The sequence below is a fragment of the Apis mellifera genome, linkage group LG5, assembly GCF_003254395.2.
Source record: "Apis mellifera strain DH4 linkage group LG5, Amel_HAv3.1, whole genome shotgun sequence".
Taxonomy (NCBI): domain Eukaryota; kingdom Metazoa; phylum Arthropoda; class Insecta; order Hymenoptera; family Apidae; genus Apis; species Apis mellifera.
In genome coordinates, this window is record NC_037642.1 from 11,686,114 (window position 1) to 11,711,714 (window position 25,601).

The window sequence follows — 25,601 nt, forward strand, 5'->3', positions numbered from 1 at the left end:
CGTCGAAACGGGGCTTGAGACTTTCCATTGATCGGGCCAAGTTCCGCCAATCTCCGGGAAACTCGGCACCCCCATAAATCGAATACGAAATTTAATCAAGCCTGTGAAAATGTACGCGAGTTTCCGGGGAGGAAAGTTGCGTATAATGCAATTTTTCGTCCATTAAAAAAACGAAAAATTGAACGAGCAATTTCGATCCGTCGCCTTCTTACGTTTCCGCAAAATTATTTCCACGAATACATATATATATATATATATATTAAATTCAATCAGAATCGAGAGGAAATTTCGTGAAAAATTCGATCAATTTAATATTTCGATCGAATCGGAATCGATTCGAGCCGAGAAATACAAGTGGTTTGAAAAAATAAAAAAAAAAAGAGAAAGAGAGAATTGTCGAGAAGCAGATTCCGTTTCCCGAACAAATTGAAGAGAGAGGAAGACGAAAGGTTGAACGGATGATGATATAAACAAATTATAAATAAAACATCGAACATCTAGGAACGTTATATGGATGGGTTTGGACCGTGTCGTACACAACCCGCGACGCTGTTCGTCCGCCCTCCCCCCGCGCCGCTGTAACTGACTGCTTTGAATTTCATGAGGGTGCGAATGAATTCATGGTGGGATGGCGCGCCTCTCTCTCGACGACTCGAAGCGCCCCCCCTCTTCCTCTCCCGCGCCAAAATCCACAGGAATCCAGCCGTAATTGGAGAAATAATAACGAGCGTATCGCATCGTACGTAAGATCGAGCTCCCTCTATCTACCTATCTCTCTCTCGCGTGCGAGAAGAAAATGCCCAATGGAGAAACGTTTCGTACGGGAGGAATATCCAAGAGACGAGGGTTTGTTTGAACGAGGTCGGTTTTCAAGAGGCGGTGACGTCACGCGCGATGGTAATCCGTCGAATCACGAGGCTCATTCTGGCTCTTTCCAGAACGCGCATAATGCGCTTTGTCGCGTAGCGCGGCGATACGTAATGCATCCAGTTTGTTTACCGGCCGAGTACCATCTCCTCTCTCTCTCTTTCTACCTTATCCGAAGAGCAAGCAGGCGCTCGTTACTCTCGCGCGAGCGAGTGGACAAAAGGAAAGGAAGAGGAGTAGGGAGGAAACACCCGGTTAAAGAGAAGCGTACGCAGCGGGACGATGAACAGGCGGAACTCCCCTCCTCCTTTTTCCTTTCTTCCCTTCTTTCTCCCCTCCCTTCCCCAGAGATCCACACCTCGGCTTCGCCGTTGTCTCCGACTCGAGTCATCTCGAGTAATTGCGGTTGCGGATATAGAATAGGTGCGACGCGACGCGCAAATGCGCTTTGCAATTCGAACAAACGAGAGATTTAAACACCGTTTGTCGTTTCCTTCGTCCCTCCATCCGAGCGAAAGATTCGTTCCCGATTCACGTTGCGCGTGCGCGCCTGCGACGACGACTTCCCGCCGTACAGCACCGTATCGGTGGCTAATTCGTCGTTGCGTCTCCCTTTCTCTCTCTCTCCGTCTCTCTCCCATTCACGGCGTAACGTAAGTCGAGAACGAAGCTCGATTTCATCTCGTCTCTCCTCGGTTGAAAAAGCGCCGCGAAGGGGGAGGTGGAGAGTACACTTGGGGGGGGAGAGGTAATACAAGCGGATTATTAAAAACCGCGATAGGAAGGGGCGCACAAAAGGAGCGCGGTGAAAGAAGAAAGGGAGGGAAGGGAAATAGGTTTGAATGCAGGTGTCTGTGTGCGTGCGCGCTCGTTTTTTTTTAGTATTCCCAAGCGGAGCGGATGGTAAAACGCGATAGGTAATTAACCTCGTTGCGGAACGTGCGAAGCTTCTTCTTCCCTTCCCTTTTCGCGAGCGAACAACCCGATACGAAGCGGCGACCGCAGACCGCGCTGTCTTGAAATTGTTCGGCTGTAACGGAGAAAGAGAAGGAGTGGGGGGAGGGCGCGCGTTCTTACCATGCGTCGATAATGCAAACGCGCGTAAGCTAGGAGAGGAGTGGGAGAAGGATATAAGCAAGCCCGTAAATATTGTGCCGCGGCGCTCGTGTTCGCGAAAACCACGAACGTGGTAGGGAGAGGAACAAGCGTGAGAGACGAATCCGTGGTCCAACGCGTGGATTACCGATCTCGTTGTTACGCCTGCAAATCCTTTAAGCGCCTCTCTCTCTCTGTATACGCTACGTGTATTCCGTTTAAATGGAAGGATGGAGGGAGGGAAAAAGCGAGCGAGGTAATGACGATCCATCCATCTATCATCGAGGCAAAAAAATCGTCTTTGTCTCGAAGAAAGAGAGGCACGACAAAAGGGAGATCAGGAGGAAAGGATCCGTTGGTCTTTTTTCTCGAATGGTGTTATTTTTTCCCTCCTCCTGGCAAGAGTCGAGTTTCCATCGTACGCCGCATAATTTTATTATCGTCGTTTTGCGCTGTCACGTTGCATCCAACCGTTGAAAAATCCTCACGGCACGGCGGCCGTAATGGCGGTTATTAAGAATAATGATTGCCGAGCGGAAGTCTACGGACTCGCTACACAGGGGGGATACATATTCATGAGAGTAAGTGAATCGGCCTAATATCTTACCTCGCCTCTCTCTCTCTCTCTCTCTCTCTCTCTCTGTCTCTCGCGCATCCATCTCGTTTCGCGTTTGGCTAGGGAAGCACAGTTGTCGGGCTCGTTTACGCGGAACCGTGTCGGATCGCTTTACCTCTTCCCTGGCTATAAAAGCGAAACTTTTTCGATCCCTTCCTTTTCGAAACGACATCGTCGTGTAAACTTGCCCATCGTTATTCCTTTACCTATTTTTTGAATATTCGAGGGAGCAGATAGATCCATTGTGTTTTCGAGAGGAAAAGGAAAATTATCCTCGAAGAAAGAGAGAGAGAGAGAGATTTCCCCTCTTTCTCTCATCTTCGTTCAACGGCCTCGCGTCTTTTCCTTTTTTTTTCCGCGGGATTCGCGCCCGCAGTTTTATTTATTCACGCTTTAATTACCGTCCTCCACCCGTCCAGGCACGTGGATACACCCCGAAACGAGAGAGAGAGAGACTTGAGGGGGCGGCGGCGAGATTAATGTGGCTTGGTTAACGTACTCTTCAACCCTGTGAGAAATTTGCTCGGTGTACGCGCGTATTTAGAAAGGAAGAGAAGAACAGAAAGAGAAAGGAGGGGGGAGAGAAATGATAAAAGTAACGGGGACGAGTAATGTCGTTATTCATCGGGAGCCTGGGTGTTTCCTACGCTGTCTCGGAATGATGTTGGCCAGGGCTTTTCAGCCTCTCTTTGTTCTAGAAACAAACGGTCGACCCGTGAAATACTTGACTCCGTTTCATCCCTCTTTACGACCCCGATTTCCAACCTTCGCACAAGTCGAGTTTGAGAAATTCCCTCGAAAATTTTATTGTACAACGAAATTGCTTTCCCCTCCTCCAATGATATCCCTCGTCGATATATATCCTCGTCTCTCTCTCTCTCTCTCCATTTCCATTTCGAGACGTTTTTCAAAAAATTCCACGCGTGAGAAAAACCCTCCACTCTTTAAAGTTCTCGCCGGGGCCGAGATGTTATCGGTCGAAGAGGGCAAGGCATTCATCCGACCAGATAACATCGCTTGTTAAATCCACCGGTGTAGTCAGCACCACGCTGCCACCAACATCCTACGCGAGATAGCGAGTTCAACTCGCCACTCTCTCCCCCCTCCTCCTCCTCGCTATATCTATGGGTGGTCGTCCACAATGGCGCGTCATTCGGGCCAACACCGAGCGTCGATGGTCGATTATTATTACCGATTTCCTGATCGATTTAATAAAATGGTTACTATTCCTGAAATAAATAATTTTATTTTTATACGATAAATTACAATAAGAATTGGCCTTAAAATTAATATATATATATAGAAATTGAAAATAAAAACGATCCATTTTTAATTCCCTTAAATCTGTATATATCTAAAAAAATTATATATCTAAAATGTATATATCTAAAAAATGTATATATCATGTATGTATATATGTATATATATATGTATAAATGTATATATCTGTATATATCTAAAAAAATATTATAATCTAAAACTATTGGTAAAAAATTAAACTTTGTTGAATTAAACGAATAAATATTTCGTTCAAACAAAATCTCTTTATTTAAACGTATATAACAAATATAATCTTATTAATATTATTGAAAAATTGGATAATAAAATTCCAAGAACTCTTCATCTTCACCGAATCTTCGAGGAAATAATTGGAACTCGTTTCGATCGGGTCGAGTCTCTACTTTTGGACAAAGAAGGAAGAAAGAACGATTCTATTCCTTTCTCATCGTCCTTTCGTCCCTTTTTTAAACCGTTGGATGGACATTGCGCGTCGTTTATTAGTCGGAAACATGACGGCTCGGGTCAGGTTTGAAAGCGCGGAGGAAGCGCGGCATTTTAATCCGGACAGTGATCCGGTTCTTTGGCTCCGTGACGGGAGTGGGCGCGGGAGTGGGAGTGGGAGAGGGGGGAGGCATCGATGCCAAAACGAGCGGCGCGTCGCTTCGATGGGCGGCCAGCCTCGAAACGAGAGAGTATCGATCGTTGTCAGTTTCAGGTATCGCGGGGTAAAAAGCTCGGCAATCGAGTCAGCTGTTACGCGTAACGCGGTTAACTGTCGCGTCTCCGCGTCAATATTGATTCGCTTTTTCTCCCTTCCTCATCCTTTTTTTTCATTAGAACAAAAGCCATCGATGACGCGGCCTATTCTCGACCACCGCGTTCGAGTGGGCGGCGACGAGTGTCGGACGCTGTCGATCCTCGAAAGAGGGGCCTCGTCTCGTCTCGTCTCGTGCGCGAATCGACTATGATTAATCGCGCGCTCGCCACTTTCTGCCGCCCTTTTTTTCAACGATCGCATCCATCTTTATCTGTACCGATTTTCTTCGTTTATTCCGCTGCTTCGGGTTCAAACTTTAATAATCATAAAATTTCATTTCATCCATATTTTTCAATTAAAGATCTTCTAAGATTTTGTATCATTTTATCCGTCAATTTTCAATTTCCTCGTATTAAATCATACTTTTTATTCGCATATTCCAAACAAACTAGGTAATGTAAATTTATAATATAGTAATAGTAATATAAATTTATTATAATATATTATAGTATATAATAATAAATTTATAGTAATATATTTATATAAATTAATATAATAGTAATATAAATTTCAATTTCACATAATAATAAATTTAATCTTTTTAACAAAATTCACTACTGAACATTTATTAATAATAAAAACAATTCTACCTTGTTTTCTTGAAAACGAAATGAATTCCAACTCTTTTTTTTTCTTGCAATGATCAAACAAACTAGGTGTAATAGTAATATAAATTTCAATTTCGCATAATAATAAATTTAATCTTTTTAACAAAATTCACTACTGAATATCTATTAATAATAAAAACGATTCTACCTTGTTTTAGGTATCTTGAAAAATGAATTCCAACTCTTTTTTTTTCTTGCAATGATCAAACAAACTAGGTGTAATAGTAATATAAATTTCAATTTCACATAATAATAAATTTAATTTATTAACAAAATTCACTGAATATTTATTAATAATAAAAACAATTCTACCTTGTTTTCTTGAAAACAAAATGAATTCCAACTCTTTTTTTTTCTTGCAATGATCAAACAAACTAGGTGTAATAGTAATATAAATTTCAATTTCACATAATAATAAATTTAATCTTTTTAACAAAATTCACTACTGAATATTTATTAATAATAAAAACAACTCTACCTTAAATTTTAAGTATCTTGAAAACGAAATGAATTCCAACTCTTTTTTTTTCTTGAAATGATCAAACAAACTAGGTGTAATAGTAATATAAATTTCAATTTCACATAATAATAAATTTAATCTTTTTAAAATTCACTACTGAATATTTATTAATAATAAAAACAATTCTACCTTGTTTTAGGTATCTTGAAAAATGAATTCCAACTCTTTTTTTTTCTTGCAATGATTAAACAAACTAGGTGTAATAGTAATATAAATTTCAATTTCACATAATAATAAATTTAATTTATTAACAAAATTCATTACTGAATATTTATTAATAATAAAAACAATTCTACCTTGTTTTCTTGAAAACAAAATGAATTCCAACTGTTTTTTTTTTTCTTGCAATGATCAAACAAACTAGGTGTAATAGTAATATAAATTTCAATTTCACATAATAATAAATTTAATCTTTTTAAAATTCACTACTGAATATTTATTAATAATAAAAACAATTCTATTTTGTTTTAGGTATCTTGAAAACGAAATGAATTCCAACTCTTTTTTTTTTTCTTGCAATGATCAAACAAACTAGGTGTAATAGTAATATAAATTTCAATTTCACATAATAATAAATTTAATCTTTTCAACAAAATTCACTACTGAATATTTATTAATAATAAAAACGACTCTACCTTAAGTTTTAAGTATCTTGAAAACGAAATGAATTCCAATTCTTTTTTTTTCTTGCAATGATCAAATCTTTTCAACAAAATTCACTACTGAATATTTATTAATAATAAAAACGACTCTACCTTGTTTTAGATATCTTGAAAACGAAATGAATTTTTCTTGCAACGATCGATTAAATATGATCGATTTAGAGCGAGAAAAGTCTCTGGTTTAATTCGCTCGAAGGTTGCATCCCCTGTTTGCAAAATACACGGGGAATAATCGCGCTCCTCGCTGAAAGTGGTCCTCGTTTGCGCGGAGTATTCTTGGCCGCGAATACCCACTCGAGAAGAAAAACAGTCGGGGCGCAACTCGCGATAGAGAAATATCCTCCGATGAGCTCGAACCTCTCGTCTCCCTGACCTAATCCAATCTGACCAATGACCCCTTTCTTCTTTCGCGAATTTTTCTTCCTCCTCTGGAAGGCATTTTTCCATTCCATTTTCGATTTTCGACGACGAGGATTTTAAATGGAATCGCGACGATTTCGAGAGAAATAAGAAAGAAGAGGGTCGAAATAATAAGTTGATAAAATAAATAAATGGCGTTGGCACCGTTATCCGTTGCAAAACTTACGAGGATTATCGGGGGGGAGGGGATGGTGGAGGGCCGCCGTTGAAAATCGTTGAAATTAAGAGGAGGAGAATTTGCGAAAATGTTTCCGTTTCAACGGATTCTACTTCGAAATTCTCGAATATTCCGGTTGTAATACGATCCTCTTACGATCTACCATTTATACTCGAGCATTATTCAAACATATATATATATATATGTATAAAATATAATTAAATATAATTGAGTAAATCCTCTTCCCTCCCCCCCAATCCGAAAGGTGGAAAAAGTCGAGAATCGGTCGACGCGTCGAGCTGAATTAACTAAATATTCGAATCAAAGCGATAGTGACAGAGGAAATTGGCGGAAAGCTCTTTAGACGAACCTCAAAGATCCTCTCTCTCTCTCGTGTTTCTCTAACAAAATCTTCTTTGTTAAAATTCTCCTTTACGTTCGAAGGCGAAGGGCTGTTCACAATTTACGATCCCCTCCTGATTTATGAATTAATTCTTTTCAACCGTGTCGGATCGCTCGATTGACTTTTTCCTATCCTGAGGGAGAAACGAGATAGAGAGAGAAACGAAAGAGATTTTCGAGCTATGGATGAGAGAGAATTAATAGACAAGTATTTTAAGCGGCGCCATTTTCCGCCGAGTAAAATTATTATTATTATTATCGTTACGGGTGAACGCGATGGAAAAATGTTCGGAGAAATCGGGGAGAAATCTTGGCAAAATTATAACGAAGGGGCGGGGGGACGCGGTGACTGGAGCGCCGTTAATTATCGAACGTGAAAATTATGTAACGAGCTCCGATATATTGTTACGCGGCTCGCCGCCGTGTTGTTTTTCCCGCCAACTTTGCCCGCGCAACGATCGTCACCGCAAACGGCGTTAATCAATTTCCGACCAGTTCGACAACGCCCTCTGCGAGGATCAACAACTTGTTGTCAAACATAATTGGGACGAAGGGGAGGGGAGGAGAAAAAGGAAAGGAAAAAAAGAAACAGGCATCGCTTCCAAGCCACTAACTGCGAACGATAAGCGCTACTCCGAACGACCCACTTTTCTCGTTCCATATATATATATATATATATATATATATATGTATAACGAAAGGCGTAGCGTACGCCCCTCGCTAAACTTTACTTTCCTTCCGCTCGGCGTAGCCTCCATCCTCTCCCCCCTCCTCGCAAACGAGGCATTCTCTCTCGTCATTAACGTGCCAATATTTTCTTTCCCCCTCCTTTTCGTTTCCACGCTCTCGCCGCTGTACGAGTCGATCACAGTCGTACAGTGTCTGTCTCTCTTTCTCGGTCGGTATTTATAAGATTTCATATACGACGAGACGTATACACGGTATGCGCAAGTATACGATTTTTGGTTTATCGCGCAGCAGCGAAAAAGCGATTCACGAGGCGTGTTTCGCCTCGGTCGGTAATCAACGCGTGCAGAAAATTAGCCGCGTTATTGCATGCATTTTTAAGCGAGGTATAACAGTGCCGCGGCGGAGGGGGACGTGGTGAAATAGCGAGCGATGATCCACCTTCGCGTGTGCACGTGAACGTCCTACGCTTACCATTATCGTTATTATTATCAATTGAAACGCGTTTCGAGATTAGTATCGGTATAATTATAGCAGGTAATGACTTGGAGGTTAATTGGCTACCGGGCAAATCGATTTTCGATAATCCGTCAAAGAGGTGGCGCCGATCAGCTTTACAGTTGTTGGTTATCCATCTAGCGGAGAATGCGCGTAATTGGAGCAATCTAAATGCCCTTTATTTCCCTACTTTCCTTCGATCCTCTTCAACATCTATCATTTCTCTTACCACCGTTATTTAATCGACAGGGTTTATAATTCGATCTACGGATTTTCTATGGATCCCCCCCTTCATCTCTTGCTATTCAGAATACCCGTGTTTCTCCAAGACACCGAAGAATTGACGCCGAAAGTAAATTTCTTTCTTCCTTATCGATCGAGCCCATCCGCGATAATCGTAATTCCAATTCAGGCGAAACACGCGTACAATCGTTTGAACATCGCGATATTCGTTCGCAAACGCTTTTTCTCATTCGTTTCACTCGCTTCGCGATTAATTACATCCAATATCCGTTTATGAAACGTATCCCGTCTAATTTAAATTATTCTCTCTCGAAATCCCTCTTCAACATCTATCGTTTCTTACCACCGTTATTTAATCGACAAAGTTTATAATTTGATTTTCTATGGATTCCCTCTTCCCCCTTTGCTATTCAGAATACCCGTGTTTTTGCAAGATTTTATAGATAAATCCAAATTGACACCGAATCGAGAAGCCACGCTTCTTCCTTCCTTATCGATCGAGCCCATCCGCGATAATCGTAATTCCCTAGCGAAAGACGCGCAATAACGCGTACAATCGTTTGAACGTCGCGATACTCTTTCCTTTCCCTCACAAACGCTTTTTCCCACTCGTTTCACTTGCTTCACGATTAATTACCTCCAATATCCATTTATGAAACGTGTCTCGTCTAATTTAAATTATACTCTTTCGAAATGTCTTTCTTCGATCCTCTTCAACATTTATCGTTTCTTGCCACCGTTATTTAATCGACAAAGTTTATAATTCGATCTACGAACTTTCTATAGATCCTCCCTTTGCTATTCAAAATACCCGTGTTTTTCCAAGATTTTATAGATACATCCGAATTGACATCGAATTGAGAAGCTAGATTTCTTTATCGATCGAGCTCATCTGCGATAATCGTAATTCCCTAGCAAAAGACGCGCAATAACGTGTAGAATCGTTTGAACGTCGCGATACTCGTTCGTTTCACTTGTTTCGCGATTAATTACATTCAATATCCGTTTATGAAACGTGTCTCATCTAATTTAAATTATATTCTCTCGAAATCCCTCTTCAACATCTATCGTTTCTTACCACCGTTATTTAATCGACAAAGTTTATAATTCGATCTACGAATTTTCTATGGATCCCCTCTTTGTTATTCAAAATAGCAAACCGTGTTTTTCCAAGATTTTATCGATTTTTCACCGCGAATAAATCCGAATTGACGCCGAGTCGAGAAACTAAACTTTTTCCTTCCTTATCGATCGAGCCCATCCGCGATAATCATAATTCCCTAGCAAAAGACGCGCAACAACGCGTAGAATCGTTTGAACGTCGCGATACTCGTTCGTTTCACTTTCAAACGCTTTTTCCCATTCGTTTCACTTGCTACACGATTAATTATCGTTATCATCCAATATCGTTTATGAAACGTATCTTGTCTAATTTAAATTATTCTCTCGAAATCTGTCTTCTTTCGATCCTCTTCAACATTTATCGTTTCTTACCGTTATTTTATCGACAAAGTTTATAATTCTATCTACAGATTTTCTATGGATCCCCCCTAAAATACCCGTGTTTTTCCAAGATTTTATTGATTTTTCACCGCGAATAAATCCGAATTAACGTCGAAACTAAACTTCTTTCTTCTTTATCGATCGAGTTCATTCGCGATAATCGTAATTCCCTAGCGAAAGACGCGCAACAACGCGTAGAACGTCGTTCGTTTCACTTTCTTCGCGATTAATTACATCCAATCTCCGTTTATAAAACGTATCTTTCCTCTAATTTAAATTATACTCTCTCGAAATCGGTTGGAAAAGAAAGAAAACGTTCGAAAAAAGAGGCATCATCGAAACGAGTCATCCCCCAGGATAGGAAATCCACGCTTAATTGCGCCTAATGATTCCTGAAACAAGCAATTAGTCACGACAATAATACTCGTCGAGTGGGGAGGGGTGGGAAGACGATGCAAATTTCTCGTTAAAAGAAGCTTTATATAAGTACTTTGGGAAGCTACTTTTCGAGCTTCTCGCACCTTCCAGCCTCGATAAAATTTGATTTCGCTTTTGCAGCTCGCCAAGTTTGTTAAACGGATCTCCCCCTCTCCTTTTCTTCCTCCACCAGAGACAAGATCGAATCCTGCTCAGATATTCCTATACATATATATGTATATACATATACACGTATATATAGGAGTGAGAAAGACGGCAATCACGCGAATGACGGGGGTCAATAAAGGACGGGTGTAAGTAGTCTTTAAGAAGCCTTAATGTAAATGGACGTCGCCGACGAAAAGGCGATTTAAGAGACGATCATAAGCCTCTGCCTCGCCTTTTGTCGCAGCTCCTTCCTTCCCCCATTGTACGTCCCGAGACACATTGTTGCCAACCTTGATCCTCCCCCTTTCGATTAATTAACCCCCTTCGATTTCCTCGATATCCCCCTTTCTTCGAACCATCTTCTTTCTCCCTCGATAAAAATCCTTCCAAGAAAATCGCATGATCGAACCGCATTTCCTTCCTTCCTTCCCTCTTCGGCGCACATCGAAAATACTCCTTTCTACTCACGAATTGGAATTCATCCGGCGAAGATTCGTCTTTGGCCGAAACGTGTTGGGAAAAATCGAGCAGCGAACCGCCCCCCTTTGAAAATTTGATTCGACCCCTGGATTCGGCCCTGAATTTTGAGAGGACTCGTCGTCGAGGACGAGTCGAAACGAAGGATAATATATTTGCGCGTTATTGTTGGAGGATAATTAACACGGTCTCGGGAGGAGGATTCCAAATCCTAGTCTGCGGGATTAATTATACGCGGTGTATTAATCAGTTATCGCCTCACTTTGAATCGAAACTAACGCGTCCCCCTTTCGAGGAACAATGGATACGTTCCACCGAATAATCTATTATTGCAGACTGTTTTCAATTCTCTTCAACATGCCTTCCTTAATTTCGATCCATAGAAATTTTTAAATTTCTTCTTCGTGTTTAAAATAAATAATTTATTGAAGCTCGTTTTATACATCTTGAATATATTATACTATATTTTGATTTGAATTATTATTTTCTAAAAATATCTCGTTTTACACATCTTGAATATATTATACTATATATTTTGATTCGAATTATTATTTTCTAAAAATATCTCTAATTTGAATAGATTCGGGCGATTCGAGTGTCGATTCGTGTCACGACGCGTTTCCCGATTCTACTCCAATGGTCGCGTGTACGAAAAGCTCGAAGGCGGAAGGTGAACGCACGGAAACGATCGGGCCAATTACCATCGGTTTTTGTATCAACTTTCGCCAAACAAACTTTCCCACTTAACACCGGCCGCGTAAATCGAACACAGGCCGCTCATATTTCGTATGTATGTTCGATATTATCGATATTAAATCAAATTCCTTTCTTTTTGTTTTTTGTTTTCAATCGTCGCCATTTTGAAAGAGGAGAACGGTTAACGGTTGATTAATAACGAGCTTCTTGCAATAAAGAGAGATAAGCAGGCATACTCGGTGAATACTACGTATATCGTGCATCAACGTCGAGCGTTAATACACTTTTGCACACGGTGCTTTCGAGAGGATGAATATATATATATATATATATATATATATATATCGAAATCCCGTACGAATCAATTAGCGGTGTTGCTCGCAATAACCGAGCAATTCTCGCCCGTTTATTTTTAACCGGATATAATTGGAAATTCGCGAAAAAAGAAACGATCCCCGTCCCTTTATTTCCCGCGTTTCTATCTCCGCGCGGACGATAATTCGGTGGCGGACAATCGCGGAGGCGAGCAAATGCCAAAGGGGGAGGGGAGGGGGAAGAGAGGCGCATAATACGGGCGGCACGCACAAAACGGAGATTAATATCGCCGTAATTTGTTGATCAAATATTTATTTCGTGTTTAATTAATCGTTAGCTTTTAATGGCCCTGGCCATATTTCCCGGCTTGTTTGGCCGTCTGGCTATTCTATTATAAATTATAGGGGAATACTATTAGGCGCCTCCGGCGTTTCCCCCACCGCTTTTGTCGGGGGACTTATCCTGCGAGCGTGAGTTATCGACGGAGCCGATGCCTTACGGATACCGGCGACTACGTTTCTTCGCGAACGATCTCGTTAAAAGCGTGAGAGTCGAGAGTAACAGGGATACGCAATCGCGTGGATCATCGTATCTATTCGGCAGTAAACTGGCCGTAAGAGAAGAAGCTGTCGAGGAGAAGGAATTCGTTTCGAAAAGGAGGTCGAGTGTGTGTGGTCGAGTGTGTGTGGGCGAGTGTATCGTGGGCGATTTTCCATTCCTCTCGCCATTCCCCCGTGGCGTACGCCCGTTGCGCTGGTTGCCGATCCGCAGTCACGCTAGCACTACTAATTGCATGTCCGACCAAAGTATATCACTACCACTGCCGCCCTTTATTCCCGGCCACCGCACACCGAATCCTCTCTCTCTCGCTCTATCCCTCCACAACTGCTCATCACTCTCCCCACCCCACCGCTCCTCGTCGCCGTCGTTGTCGCTTCCCAACTTACACACCGATGGCTCTGCGGTGCGTTGAAGTTAAGCGATGGATTCCATTCGGCCGACGTGGTGGACGCCCGTTTTCCTCTCCCCGCGTATTTTAACTTTCGCCTCCTCCTCCTCCTCTCTCTCCCCCTCCAGCAGACCACGATCCGTCCCAGTTAGCCCGCTTTCCGTTTCCTTCCAACGCCCATCTAACGAGCTAATAATCCGTTTCGCCGTGTCGTCCGTCTTCCCTCGATATCTCCCCACCCAACGATCCTTGATTTTCGTTGCCCCCACTTCTACCCGGTTCCCGTCGAATTACACGGAACTCACCATTTACCTTCCCGATGTCTGACACGCGTTATCTCTCTCTCTCTCTCTCTCCTCCTCTCTCGATTAATTCGACCTTTAATTCGTAAAGGGAACACGTGTATATATATATATATATATATATTCGCGATCCGTTTCGCTCCGCCCTGGTTGCACGAAATCTTTCGCTCGATCCAGTTTTAAAACTGGAGGTAACCGCGAAATGCATAACGAGCTTCCTGAAAGCGCACGATATCTAAGCGGTTCTCCGCCGCTTTTTTTCCACCGCTCTTCCCTGGTCGTTTACCCCTTTCCAGCCCTTTTTTTTTTTTTTTTTTTTTTTTTTTTTCTTTCTTCTTTCTCTCCCCTTTGATTATCCCACCGTCCAAGCGCGAACGAATCGATCACACGTATTCGTCTTCGGCTCGTCCTCGCTCGCTTATTATTATTATTATTATTATTATTATTATTATTATTATTAAAGGGAGCGCGTGCGTAACAGGAGTAGTGGATCAAGGGTCGATTTCAAATTCCCCTTGGATGGATATCGGGCAACGAGGAGCCGGTGGTGATCGTCGTATCCGTCCTCGGTTAATAAACTTTCCCTCTGTTCGTTTCGTTAATTAACGAGCGGCGGGAGAGATCGGCCGTGAGAGATAAACAGGCGGCATTAAATATTTCACGGGGCAATTTTCACGCCCGTTGAAAAATTATTATCGGCCAAATGGGGAGGAATATTACCGCCACTACAGAGTGGGAGGGGGAGGTCACAATTTTTCCCCTTTACTTATTTCGTTAAATGTGAATAGGGGGAGGGACAATGGGGGATGCAGCTATGAAATTTTTAACGACTTTCGCTTCGAGACCATCGCCCGCGAAATTAGCCGCCGTTCCCAATTTTTTCTCGATTTAACGTTTCTAACGTTCCCGCGTTATTAATTCGCCACCGTTATCGTTTCCAACGTTGGATATTGCGATGGATACGCTCGCAACACGTCCCGCCGCCGCACCAATTGCTCCCGTTTCGTCCATCCGAGCGGTGGAGTGGAGTGGGGAGAGGATAGCAGCCTCGCCGGCCATCTAGCTTCGTGTAAGAGCGGAACCGTGTAGAATTTCATATATACGCGCGTGTGCGTGTGTGTGTATAGGCCGCGATTCGTGCCCGTGAAATACATCCAGGATTCACGAGACGCGTACGCGCAGCGCTGCGGGCAATCAGGGGAAGGAAGAAGGCGAGAACGAAAAACAGAGAGGAAAAGGTATATACGTAGTCGGTATTAACAAGGGAGATGGGTGTTTTGGGAATTGCGAATCGCGTTATTGCATTTTTTTTTTTGCAATACAGATGAATTTAACGATAAAACCGAAGAAGCCTTCTTCGAGGCCGAGTATTCGAGATAAAATACATATCTCGGCGATAAATTTTATTTTACAATTAATTTTCCAACCAGGTGAGAACGACGTGACCAATGTTCGAGCAACGTGTTCTTTCGTTTCCAGTCGATGTAGCGGGGAGGAGGAGGGGGGAGAGGGAACACGAGATACGTCGAGCGATACGTCTTCCTCCTCCTCCTCCTCCTCCTTCTCCGTGATTCCTAGGCAATCGTCGCTGGCTTCCTCGACTATCTTTTATTTATTCGCCCCGCTTAATTAAGCCTCCCCTCCCGCCACGTATTCTAGGCTGTAGAGCGCAACATTTCACCGGTGTTAATCACGGGCACGACAACGTACGCGAGGCGAAGCGTAATTTTTGCCCGAGAAACGGTGATCAGAACATTTATGTAAAGTCCCGTTCCGTTCCGTCCCGTTCCGTTCCGTTCCGTTCCGTTCCGTTGTGCAGACTGCGGACCGTATAATCGGATAACGTGTCAAACGGCAGTTTAGCGGCGGGATATTTACGAGCTCGGGCACACGCGTCATCGAGGGAAAAAAATTTCGAACAAACTCTCGCGTCATCGATCTCGATCCGGCCAAAGGACTTATCCGACCGAGTTTTGCGTGTTTTGTTTACGCCTGCGATATCCTTTTTCTGCCACGAGACAACAACGAACCGAATTACTCTTCCCCCACTCCACTAAATTGAACACCGAGACGGGATTGGATACGAGTCGCCGGTTCCCCCTCCTTGCGAAAACGTTCATAGCCACCTGTCCGTATACGTGTTCTTGCAAATTATTCCGGTCGGGCGAGAGTGTTTCCACGCACGTGGCATCGTTATCGAGCGACGGACATCGGAGAGGGACGTTTGTCGTTCGACGGATAAAACGATGCGAAGGTTGGATAAAGAAAGAAAGAGGAGAGAGAGAGGGAAAAGGTAGATGGAGAGAAGCGATAAAAGCGGATCTCGAGGCGAGACGAGCGGTGTACTATCGCGATCTAAATGATAATTAACAGGAACAGAAGGAACTGGTTCTCGTGTACGTCGATCGAGCAAGGTTTTTATTACGAGGAACGCGCGCGCACGCATGTAGCCTTATGGTCGCGTGCCTTAATTAAACCGTATTACCGGGATATAAGTAAGATTAGAATTAGGGATAAACGTAAAACACGATTCGAGTATTAAAGGAAGGAAGAGGAACTTTTTTTTATTTACGATCAGGTGTATATATAACACGATGTTATTCGAGAGAGAGAGAGAGGGAGGGAGGAGGGACGACGGATCGAGGACGAAACTGTTGTCGGATGATTAATTATCCCGCACACGTCCCGTGCACGTTCTCTCCTCCTAGGCACGTAGGTTTCCTTAGGAGAGGAGAGTAATTTACGTGGCCCCCGACTGGTAACCATCGGAATGGAGACCCATCGTCGCGGGGAATGTCGAACGACAGGATTAAATATCGTGTAACATCACGGAATATCTACGATATTGGTATCCGTAGTTTCGCCAGTGAAAACAATTCATTAGCGGGATGCTCTCTCCTCTCGAGGTAGGTTTCGTTTCTTCGTGAATGAATATATCCCCTCTGTGGGATACTTTGGTTGACGCGTCGACGATCGCTTTATTGGCGAAGCCCGAGGGAACGATCGATCCGGGTAACGACATCGATTCCGAGGACAAACATCAGAGAGTTTACGGGGCGAGAGTTTCGATTCCAATTTTCGTCATTTCTCCATATAAACGGGGACCCGTGCTCGCCAAGTTTCCAGTCGAATCGAATTTCGACGGCCGCCTGTATCGATAGGCGAATTCGTCCTCTCGACTTTTTCTTTCCTCCTCCATAAACGTTCCTGTTTTCAATTTCGAAAGATCGGATTAACGATTCAAACTATTTTTCAACGAACCAAGTCTAGCCGAGTCGAACCGAGTCTAGTCGAGTCTAGTCGAGTCTAGCCGAGTCTAACCGAGTCTAGCCGAGTCTAGTCGAGTCGAGGCGAATCGAGGCGAATCGAGCCGAGTCGAATCGAGTCCTCTCCGCGATATCGGAGATGTCTTACAAAATTGACAGTGCGCGGTGCAACTAATCCAACGTATTTGATTTATAGCGACTCGGGTTGAACTGACACAACAGCGGTGACACTGGCAACGGTCAATTTCAGGGGTTCATACGCGCGACATATATATATAGATATACACGCAGGACGCGGAACAGAGTAAGTGAGCAGATGAGAGAGGAACAGCGGATCAGGAGCGAGAAAGAGGAGAGGGGAGACGGAGTGGATTTATTGCCAGGTTACCGAGCCGTGAATGCAGCCGGACGAACGGAGAAAACCGCAGGAAACTCTGTCATTGACCGTCGGTAATTTCTCTTTCTCTCTCTCTCTCTCTCCCCCTCTTCCATGATAATTTCTCTCCTCCCTCTTCCCACGTGGGAGCGGATGAAAATTCGTCCCTCCCTTCTCGTGGATCCGTGCTGGTCCCGAAACGTTATCAACTCGCGGACAAAGCATGGCTCAGCTTTCTGCCGACTCGAATCCTCCAAATCGAGGAGATTTTTTTTAAACTCGCGTCTTCGTGGGATAAGATCGAGAAGAAGAATTCATATCGAATGTGATCTCGCAATATATCATTGATAAATATTAATTATTTCGAAGGACGATGGCCGGGTCGAAATTTGATAATCCTCTAATTAGCGTTCGTCGAGAGATGATACGATAATACAGGGAGAGACGGACTACCGAGGAGCTGTGGAAACAGTAGCAGTATATATATATATATATATATATATATATATATATATATATATATTGGAATACCATTCAAATGGCACGTACACGGTTGAGGTTGAACAGAATTTTGCTTAACGGTTCCCTATCCTCTTACCACCCTATCGTCCCATAATTGAGCTTTATCATTATCGGTTTCGAGTACTCGTTCCTATCTAATTTCGGGGTGAAAATAAATACGAAAGGAATCGCTCGTTTCTTTACATTACGTACGACGATATACTCGAATATCCTTCAAAATTTTAGCCGAGCTCGTCGAGCTTTTCCAATCTTTAAAGAATATTCCGTCGATTTGAATCGCCTTGGTTCGTCGCTGGGTGAACGTACGCCACGACACACCTCGTTCCGAGGCGCAACGATGAATATACAACGAATACGAATATTAGCAAGTTAAATCTCGGGGAGGAGGACGGGGATGGAGATTGTCCGAGGGTGAAACATTCGAATTCCAAACAAGCCGATACGTAACGGAAGATTCTTCGTGTAACCTGTTGGCTGGATAGCCAACTCTTACGCCACGCCAACCACGAATCTCTTTCCAACCCAATCTGGGATGTATACATATATGCATTACCAGAAAACGTGGGCTCGTTAACGAGTACGTAAAAACGAAAGGAGAATAATTCAAGGATATTTCCATCGTTCCTTCGAGGATTCATCGAAAAATAAAAGAATCGTATTCGATCATTTTGACGATATATCGTGTTGTTAAAAATGAAAGAAGATGTTCGAGTGCAGCGTTCACAAATATTGGTGAATTTCTTTCGAGGAGAGTTAAAGGATATATTCTTCGGTCATTTTGACGATATATATCAGAGAATTGTTAACGAGATAAAAATAGGAGAATAATTGGAGAAATAAGTTTCAATCGATTGGATTTTTATTCGAGTGATGGCGCGCGTGTTGACGGAAATCGGTAAATTTCCATCGTTCCTTCGAGGATTGGCCCCGTGAGCTGAAAGACGTATCTGTCGGTGACTTTGACGAAGCCCTCGCACTTTGTATAAAGACCGGTTCAGACGGTTCCTTTTCCCGGCACGTAGACCCAGAGCTCACGTACCGAACAGCGAAAACATCACGTTTTTATCGATATCGGGAAGAATCAGTTCTTCACGGCGTGTTTGAAAACGAATGATCGATCTCTCTCTCTCTCTTTCCCACTTTCTTTCCTTTTCTCGTCGATAAATAACATCTGCGGTAGGAACGCGCGCAGATAGCGCCCAAACTGGCGAGAGTTCGTACACGTATATATATATATATATAGGAGTGAAAGACTTTCTGCGTCTTTTTGCGAGAGAAAAAAAAAAAAGAAAGGAAAAAGGGAGGGCGAGTAGTCGTGACGAGTAGTCGTGAGCCCACCCTTCGACATCCCCTTCCATTTCCCCTTCTCGGATTCCATAGGAAACTGGGGATCGTTTCGATTCTTTCCTTTTCCTTCGGCGAAAACGATCCTACCGCGGGCTGAGTCGGCGAAATATATTTCACCCGGGCAAGAAGACGTGCCTGCGACATCCTTGTTTTTTTCCACCTCTCCTCCTCTTATCGCTCCCCGATTTCTCCCTCCCCCCCTCCACGCGTGGCAGCTTCCAACAATTTTATCGCGGCGCCGCTCCGTGTTATTGCTGTGTTAACAGGGTGCTTAAAGAAAATTAACCTTTATCGCTCGGACTTTTAATCCGTTGCCGCTCCAGTTGGCCGGGCTTTAAACGGCTTGAAACGGGCAATCGACGAAAGGATAATGTTCCCCATCCGGAAACTATATTCGTGATCGAACCCTATTCCTGCACGTATATAAAGTATCCTTCTCCATTATCCTAATCCTTTATTATATATATATATATATATACATCCAATATACAACGATCCAATTACAGACAATACTTGCCCGAGTGTTTCGCTTTAATCGGACCAAGACGTTCCCGGGATACATCCCCCTTAATTCCGTTCCACTTGGCGCAATAGCTTGTCGTCATCGTTGCGCAAATTACAATCTGACCGTCGATAAGTCGATTAGCGAGTTACGCGGCTACGATCACGCCCCGATCCGAGTCCGAGATAATTGAATCCGAGCTCCTTACAGTACGTGCAGAATTCGAACATTTTCGTGGAAAAAATATGGCGCAATTCGGTGGATGCATGCAACGTATATATATATATTTTGTTGTATCGGTGTTGGCGCGAGTTCGGTCCCCTATCTGTCAGTGGCAGGCGACGCGAGCCCCGAGGACATAAGAGTGGGGATGGGGATCGACGGGACGGTCCGGAGCGAGGGGACGCGGGTCGAGCGAAATTGCCGCTTAAACATGACGCGCGCATCTCAAGTCAAACTGCAAGTTTCCAGCGAGGGAACGAGCTCGGCTCGCCTTGCTAGACTGTCTCATCGAAAGCCTGCATACCCTCGTCCTCGCTCCACCCCCACTCCTCCAACTCTTTCGATAATATTGGATATGGCATCCCCGCGCTCGGCCGCCCACGTAACCACACCGACTCCCTCTCTCTCTCTCTTCCTTCCAGAGTCGACCAATATGCGGTAGAAGTTATGTGGTGTCGCCTTATCCCTTCCACTCCCTTCCATCTCCCCCGCCCCACGCCTCCAAGAAGATGCTGACTTCTCGAGTTTCTTAACTTTTCCTTACTTACTTTTATCCATCCATCCTTCCTTCCTTCCTTCCTTCCTTCCTTCCTTCCTTCCTTACTTCCTTCCGTTCTTCCCTTCCTTCGTTTCATCTCTCCTTTCTTCCACTCGGCATACTTTTGCCTATAAAGTCAATCTCGCCGAGAACTTAATATCTCTAGGCGCGCCTCCTCCCCCCCGCCCCTCCGACGTCGAATGGAATTTTATCAGTAAATCTGCGCTCGTTCGATTGCTTCATCGATCACCCCTCCCTCCCCACCTTCCGTAAATTGCCAATAACTCTTCTCCACGCTATGGTGTATGTAGTTATGTTTCGCGGTCGTGCCCTGACTACTTTCAGAACTAATTTACCGACCGATAGGGGACGAGGAGGGAGGGGGAGGGGGAGGGGAGGGGGGCTTTATTTCGCTCGTCCTCTCGCGTATCTTTTTCCAACGATTACCTTCTTACGTGGGTGGGGGAGATAAATTCCTTAATTCTTTCGCGAGAATGAGAATCTTTCGATCGCCCGGAGGAGGGAGAGGAGAGGGAGAGGGAAGTTAATTCACGATCGTATTAACGTTATTGGCCGAAAGGTCGCAAACCCGGGCCGGGTTTGATCCGAGACACACGCCGAGGAAAATTTGAATTTTCCCTTTCCTCGCGCGCCCCGTCCTCCCCCCCCCCCCCCACTCGAATATCCCGGCCAAAGCAATTACGCAAATGAGCATATTTAACGCACGTGTGCTTCGCTGTTTAACCATGCGGCGCGTTAATTTCGGCCGAATGAAAATGGCCGAGTTTTCATAAAGTTCCCCATCCGGGGAAAGGAAGGGAAAAATGATCGAGAGGGATTGCTTGAGAGGGGAGGGGGAGGCACGGTGAATTAACGTTACACGGTCGCGAAAGGAAGAAAGAAGAAGAAGAGAGAGAGAGAGAGAGTGGTGGCGAAAAGAAATCGGTTTATTGCTCGTGACACGTTTCACAATTTTTTCCCCTCCCTTCCCCTCCCGCAGCTTTTGCAGCCAGCCAGCTATATAACTGGCCCGCGTTCTGTCCTCCTGGAAATATATTTCGTCCGACAGTAACGCCCACTTCTAGTGCACTTGTTGGAATAAAGTACTTGGTCGCGAACAACTCGATCGGCCACGACCGGTTACCACGCTTTTCTATTACACCACACCGTATATATGTATACGCTCGAAAACGAACGTTCGAAACACGCGTCGAATATCGGACGCCAATCTCTCTCTCTCTTTCTTTCTTTCTCTCTCTCTCCCTTTCCCTCGATTTATCTTATCTTTATAGCGGACGCGTGAAATGGCCCAAACACACACACATACGCGAGAGATGTAGACGGTTGATATAATTGAACGTGGATTCAGAAGGACGCGGGTTTGCATCGCAGGCGGCGCTACGGTCGGGGTAATTATCCACGCTGTCTTCTTTTTCCACTCTACGGCCTTTCCCCCCCTCCCCTCCCATAAAGGGAGCTGACTAGGCGCTTTTGCCACCTCGGGGGAGGGGGGCGTGTCGCGGTGGACGTTGCTCGTTCGGGCAATAAAAAAAGCGCAGCACCGCGTGATCGAGAGGAGGAGGAGGGGGGAAAAAAAGAGAGAGGAAAAAAGGAAAAGAGGGACGGGTTTTAACGACGGAGCGAGCGCCCGCTTCAGGTTTCAGGTGGCCGCCGCGTGCACCGTCGGTAACCGCGTGTAACCGATATTCGCCATTTATGACGCGATGACCTATGCGTTTTCCTCGCCTTCCTTTTCCTCCACGCTCAGCACTTTTCCATTCCCACCGCGCGATTAACGCGAATCCCGTATTCGATCCGATATTCGTTCGATCGACGGCCGTTCGTCATTCCATCCGAAACTGTTTTATCGAGCGAAGCTGATGATTCTTTTCCCCCTTCCAATCGAATCGTCCTCGTCAACTACTACTTCCCTACTCCCGTGTCCCGTGATTAATACGCGCGGGCTTCGATGCATATCGTCGCCCATCGAATTTACCAGGCGATCACACGTAAAATTGCTATAAATTGTGCAAAGTTATTAATAGCTCGCGGCCATGCGATCCTTTCGATGCGTCACCCTATTCGGGCAACAGCCCGTTCCGAGTAGTTTCATGCCGCCAGCTGTATAACCGATATCGCGTTACGTAACCTTATTCGCAAGTCGTTTCCATAATATAAAAAATATATATAATATATATATATAGGTCGTGGATTTCTTTGCACGATCGTGACTATAAAGTGAAAGGTGTGGAAGAGCCGGTCCGAGGGAAATTAGAGCGTTCGAGCCAATTCACGCTCCTGGCATTAACGAAGCGTAAAAACCAATTATCGAATACCAGTTCCAAATTCCCGTAAATGCGCTGTTAATATACATATATATATATATATTCAGACGAGTGAATAGATAAACGCGAAACCGTCGACCGTCGATGTTTGATCATCGAATCAACGTAACAAGTTGAAATTCGACGGTAATGCTAGTTTATCAATGAACCGCGTCATTGTCAAACTTCCCCTCCTATAATCCCTCGAAATTACGCGAAAGTTGGAAAACTGCAAAAGTGGTCGCGATTGATTTTATTTCATCTTATCTTTCTTTCGAATAATATTCCTCCTCGTATCGATCTTTCAACGATTCCATATTCCACGATTTTGCTCCAACAAATTTCTATCTAGGCTATCTCAAGACTCTGAATAAGGGAAATAGCGAGTTCGAAGCGGGATGGATCCGAGGTAGGACCTAAAAAGTCACCGATACGAAAAATATATATACGGAAATATCTCTTTAAATAATCCGATCTTTTCATTGAACCAAAGTAGAAAGATGTTAATGGATATTTATAATATACGAGTTACAAATGAAATTTTCCTCGATAAATTCTCCGTTTATTTTCTGATACGAAAACAAATCTCGTGAAATTTATATGATTATAAGAATAGAAGGGAAGGGAAAAACTGGTTCGATCAAGCCAATATCCTCGAGAAGGTGCGTCTCTTGCACCCATTTTTTTCCACCCTCGTTCGCAATCTCCCCGCCCAAATAACAGGGAAGGAAGGGTGGAAGAAGGATCTCTGGTTGATTGGAATGCCGACAAGAAGATACGAGAAGCTGATTAGCTGCCTGTCTGAATAGGCAAGGTAGACAATGGCGTCAAGGGGACAACAACTGTTGGCGCGCAACATTGATATCGAAACGTACGCGAAGCCATCTTCTCCGTCCGTGGAAAATTTAACGTCCCAACATCGCGCCGGTGTATGCATGCCATGGCCAATCATCGAGAAACGAGGGTAGTCTATCTTTCCAAACGCATTGTTGTCGCTTCCTCCCCATTCTGATTATTCACAATCGCGACCACCTATTTTTCGCCGAATTTCGCCAACAACAATCCCACATACATTACACGTACGAAGAACGATGACATCTGATCCAAGCGTATACAGAAAAATAATAATCCCGTTCCCTCCTCTTGTCGTCCTTTTCTTTTCTTTTCCCCGGCGAGAAACAAAAATTCGATATCTTTTTCTTTAAAGAATTATGCGTATCGTTTTCGATAGAGAAGAAGCGGAATTACTCCGAATACACGTTACGAGTTGATATTCGAGCGGCACGGAGAGGGGGGAGCTCGAGAGTCATTGGCGGTCGAGATCGATTGTAATCGATATTTACATCGCGGCTCTCGAGCACCGCGTTCGACGTGTAATCGACGAACGGTGGATTCTATTCGGACGAATAAGCGCGGATACCGCACCTCTCTACAACTTTTCATCTATAAATTACGAATCGAGAGCCAATGAATTTTTATCGAGAAACGACGACGACGACGACGACGACGACTCGATTATTAAACGCGATATCGGTCGTGAAAAAGAATATAGCTCGTGGTTTCCTTCGTTACTTTGCGAACGAAAAGTATGCACGTTATTATATCCAACTTCGGTTAGGAAACATCATCTTCGCTACTGCCTACGCTTCACCGTACCTACCCCCACCCGACCCTGTTATTCCGGGATTGACGTGTCAACACGGCCTGCCGTTAATGCCAGTTTCGGCGAAAGAGGTGGGGGAAGCGCTGGACACACCAGTCGCGATAAGACCGGTTTACATGGAGGGAGGTCGGTCAAGAAGAGTTACGCGATCCTGAGTATCGAGCGAGCTCGATATCGATCCCCGGCCACGAAAATTAGGGACACGTCCAGCCTGCTTTCGTAGCCTAAAGGCGGCCCGACCAAGTGGCGAGGGATTCGGCCGAGTGTCGAGCGCACGCCCCAACCAAGCTCCGTTATATGCTTTATATAAACTGCTGTATTCGAACGAAAGTCTTTCTTCGATACGGGAGCGAATTGGGACGTCAGAGGGGGTCAGAGGGGCGCGTGAAAAAGGGGGAAGCCCGGATTAAAGCCGTGGCTACCGATGAACGCGATATTTGCCGATTGGAGAGAGAGAGAGAAAGAGGGGGGGAAGGGAAAAAATTCGCAATTACAAGTTGGTGAATTCGCGAAAAGCGTTTTTTCATGATAAACGGGCGGGCGGGATGGAACGAGTTATTTCATCGCCAATTACGGGAAACGGATAACTAGAAATTCCTTCGTAACAGGGCGCGTCGCGCAACGTTGTATTATTAATAAACGTTAAAACGCACGTTGAATGTCGGTTATTCGCAATTCCAACTCGATTTCGAAGCTCGATGGTTTCGATGTGTATATATGTATACGTATATACGTATTCGAAAGAAAAAGCGCAGGGATCGGTCGATGCTGTACTGTATCGACGTTTATGTACGGAGCGAGAGTATCGCTTTACACACGGCTCGCCTATAGCAACCTCGTTTATCGTGCGGCGTTAAAATTACAATGCGAATCGATGTCGACTCGTCCTTACTCGTATTACTTCCCGATAGAAACGTCCCCGCCGAGACGAGACGAGGACACTTCGATTCAATTTCATCCTATTAACCTAACCTACGGTTTGTCTACCGTTTCTTTCCTTTTCTTTTTTTTTTCTTCTTTTTTTATCAACACGGCCGAACAAACGAGAGATTCGAACGAAACCGTGGTTCCGATATTTTTTTCACCTAATAGAAACAGCCCGATCTAAATTTCAAACTCTTCCCCCTCCCATCTAACGTTT

General features: G+C 44.2%; 1 protein-coding gene across 1 annotated transcript in view; it reads right to left on the bottom strand.

Annotated features, from left to right (window-relative positions):
* The window catches only part of LOC411116 (nephrin), a 235,484-nt gene that overhangs the window by 193,242 nt on the left and 16,641 nt on the right, over positions 1 to 25,601 (bottom strand). The gene's annotated exons all lie outside the window — the stretch shown is intronic.